Consider the following 3977-nt stretch of genomic DNA (forward strand, 5'->3'; position numbering starts at 1 on the left):
CTATTTATATGAACTTCATTAATAAACCCAGTCAACTACTGACATGCTTTAACATGTCAGTAGTTTTTTTTAGCAAAAACTGATAATCGATTATCATTGCTGCAAATTCAAAAGTTAATATCAGAATTTATCAATGAAAGCTCCTGGCAGCAAGGCACCATTGTTCTCAGTTTATTTGTTGTCCATTTGTTTTTTCTGATGTCTTTAAACTTACTCAGAAAAGAAAACAAATCATTATCAACAACATTGTTCCATTGCAGTCTAGGTTTAAGCAATATTAACATTGATCCAGTTTAACTTTAAATCACCATTTTAAACAGCAGCTATTCTCCTTCTGATGGGAATTCTGTAAAAGTACTTTTTAAAATTCCCATAAACAAAAACATTAAGGTAGGAGGACCAGGATTAAGATAGCTACATTAAAAATACAGCCAGAAAATTAATGTTCCCTTTTACATCTTAGAATGCCTGTGCATTTGATCTGACACTCAAAATTTAAATATTTAAAAACTTTGAATTTGGAATATTTAGCTTCTCACATTTAGCATAAGTAACGTGCTCAATTTTTAGAAAGAATAAATTATGTTATTTTTACATTTTGTTTAAAATAAAAAACTTGAAAAAACAATAACAAAATCTCTGCTATGTTTACAGGTTGGCATCTCTAAAGCTGAATACATGGATGGTGCTGTCCAAAAGTTACTGCTGGATATTTTCTTCCAGCAGTAACAGAGGGGGTACCACAGCCAGAATTCATATAGACATGGAGACAGAGAATGGTACAATGAAAGACATTCAAAGATTTTTGCGTCTTGATGACAACTATCCTGAAAACTACTTAATTGTGGGATCCAGCACCCACAGCCAGCACATCAACAGCTGGTGGGATTTCTTAAGGAAATGTCGTGCACAGTACTGGATGAACCTTTTTCAAAAACTGAAGAATACATATTACTTTACTGGTGACTTCTTGGATAAGCAGCCAATTCTGCTCACCTGTTTAAATATCACTGAGGTATGTTTGAATGTAAAAGATAAATACTATATGATACATGCTTTTAAATATGGAGTATGTACTTTAAGAACTTGTTTATTTTCTTGTCTTTCAGGAACAACTCTAAAAAGTGGTTCACTTATGGAACATCATTTGTAAGATTAGAGATGCAATTGCTCCAAGTGGCCGGCCCTACATTATGTATACCTGGGGTGTCAAGCTCCAGTCCTCGAGGGCGTGTCCTGAAACTTTTAGAGGTTTCCTTGGTCCCACACACCTGAATCAAATGGCACAATTAGCTCCTCAGTATGCAGCCAGGTTCTTCAGGGTCCTGGTAATTACCTGATTATTTGACTCAGGCGTGTTGGACCAGGGACATATCTAAAAGTTGCAGGACACCGGCTCTTGAGGACTGGACTTTGACACCTGTGAACCCTTCCACGGCGTTTTGGTGAACAAGATCATCTCAAACAGGTTCCTAAGCAAGCGGCAGAAACTTGCACAGTCCAACGTCTTCAGAGGACCATTCACATGTTATGAGACAGTTCGAACTATCATACCTTCTGATGACGGAAAACTTTCTTCATGCACCATCCACACATGATGAAACAATTGAGTTATGCTTATTTTTAAGAGCTTGTATGCACACAAACCTGTGACACGTGTGACATTTTCTTGTAAAAAAAAGAGTTTGTGGAGCAAATGACCTTGTGAGCCTGTCCAGAATGAACCTGTCACTTTCCGACACAGTCAGAAATAGGCAGCTGCAGACCCCACAACCCATAAAGGACAGGCAGTCAAAGAAATACAGATGGAGGAATAAAAAACAGACCTCTGTTTTCACTGACTCCCATGTACTTAAATGTTTCATCATGATGTACATAATTTTTTGAATTTTGGTAACAGGTTTTATATTTTGTGTGATTCTTGTTGTGTGTGACAGCAAATATATGCTACTAAATATATTAGGACAATAACAAGAAATTTAACTTCACATTTGCCTTGTAATCTGTCATGTAGGAAAAAAGGTTTAAATGACATGTTCTGTAAACCCCACCACTGCTCCTCATATTCAAGACATAATTTTTATATTTATAACAGCAAGACTCTTATAGTTCTCTGTTACTGAACACTGAGACCCAAGTTATGTACTGTTTGACAATGATGATATGGTCAAATGAGATGAAAAATAAAGTGCCTATGCTTATGTGTAACATGAAAAATTTTAATGAATCTTTGGTAAAAACCCATTACAAAATAAAGTGCAATGGTTTGTGATCAAACCAACTCGTTCTTTCCTTAGAAACATAACATTATATTGCAATGTTACATCAACTCACAGAAGAACATTCATTAAAAGTACCTTTAACAAGTGCTCTGAAAGATCCTTTTGAAAGGAATTTCTCTAACTCCAGAAGATGACCAAACTAGAACATGATCTATGAGTATTAAAAAGATGAATACATGGATCTCAAAATTGAACATGAGAAAATCCTTTTACATATGACAAAAGTCGTTGTTAGAAATCTGGGCACTATTGCGCTCAAAGCATTTATCTATTTTACAATCAACTTTAAAGAATATAAAAGAAAAATAATGCCCTATGGAAAGAAAAGTAAGTAAAGTTTAAACACATGCTTTAAATTTTTTTACCTTAAAAAAGCTTAATAGCAACAGCAATAATTTCACTTCAAAAAATTGTATTTCACAATGTTGTTGGAGTAATCTTTTTAATCAGTATTTTTGCTCTATATCTTTGTCAACAAAAACAAAAGCTAACTGACTCTATTGTGGCTCACTTCCATATGTTCTTGAAAACACATTTTGAGTCAAATGGTAAGCTTTCTTTTTAAATATATTACATAGTGATATTACCTGAAACCAAAAACATTTTAGATCAAATTGGACTTTTTCCATGAAGATTTGCATGTAAAGAGTTTTTCAAGCCACGTCTGTTGAAGGACATCTCTTTCACCTTTTCCTTGGAACTCGAAGCAAAATCTCTGGGTGGCAATTCTGTCAGCATAGGTGGGAATATAGATGGCCAAGCTCTCATCCATGCTTGCTATAGCTGATATGTCAGTCTACAAGCACAATGAAATTATGGTTAATATAAAAACCGTAAAAAACTAAAAAGACTCTTTTAAGCACATGATTATTAATCTTTACAGCAGAATTTATGATTAAATGCATGACATGTTTTTAAAAATATTAAGCTGGTTATCCTTATCTGTATCTCATTAACATCCATGTAGAACATTTGCAGTCACAGGCCCTGTTTACAGAGTACTTAAATGGTGTAATTCCCATGCCGCACCACTAGTAGCGCTGTGATTTTTGAAGCTCCGCGTCAAATTGCCCAGAAGAAGAAAACAGCGGCTGGCGGAGGACTGTTTCGGCTGCAAACTGTTGTAAATAAACCCACAGCTATAGCTGAACCCCCCCCCCCCCCCCCCCCCATGCAACAGTTAAACCTTGTAGTGTGTAAATGGAGAGTACAAAGGCAACGCAAACCTGTTTTCACCGTGTAAACAGAGCCAGAGACTGTACTACAGTAATGCAAGTGTATCCAAAGCAGAGTTGTTAACTATAAATAACTGCCGAATTGGTCAAATTTCAAGTAGAGGACTTGCTGTATATTTATGACTTACCTTGTCACTCCTCAGTGCAGAAATACATTCCTCCGACAAATGACGACTTCTTAAAAAGTAATAAAAGGCGCCCCTCCGTCTCTCCTCTTCTCCATGACACTCAAATATCCCGCGAGCTGATGCCGGGTTATGTTGCGTTGTTATGAGACGAAAATGATGTCGTTTAAGCAAGATAAGTCTCTCATTAAAACAAGAAACTTTGCCGTTAAAGGGAGAAAGTTATATAGTTATAGGAAGTTGCCTTGTCAGCCGTCTGTGCGGCATGTTTCCAGTGTCCTCCACAGATGGATCTCATGGCTGATCCAAGGTCGGTGGTGTGGGCGTGAACCCGA

General features: G+C 36.4%; 1 long non-coding RNA gene across 1 annotated transcript; it reads right to left on the bottom strand.

Annotated features, from left to right (window-relative positions):
* Nucleotides 1-2705: 2705 nt before the first annotated feature.
* On the bottom strand, nt 2706-3696 carry LOC118564319. The gene is made up of 2 exons (XR_004931761.1): nt 3646-3696; nt 2706-3078 (listed from the first exon to the last, which is right to left on the bottom strand). It is a non-coding gene; the product is annotated as an uncharacterized LOC118564319 (long non-coding RNA).
* Between the last annotated feature and the right edge of the window lie 281 nt (nt 3697-3977).

The sequence above is a fragment of the Fundulus heteroclitus genome, chromosome 10, assembly GCF_011125445.2.
Source record: "Fundulus heteroclitus isolate FHET01 chromosome 10, MU-UCD_Fhet_4.1, whole genome shotgun sequence".
Taxonomy (NCBI): domain Eukaryota; kingdom Metazoa; phylum Chordata; class Actinopteri; order Cyprinodontiformes; family Fundulidae; genus Fundulus; species Fundulus heteroclitus.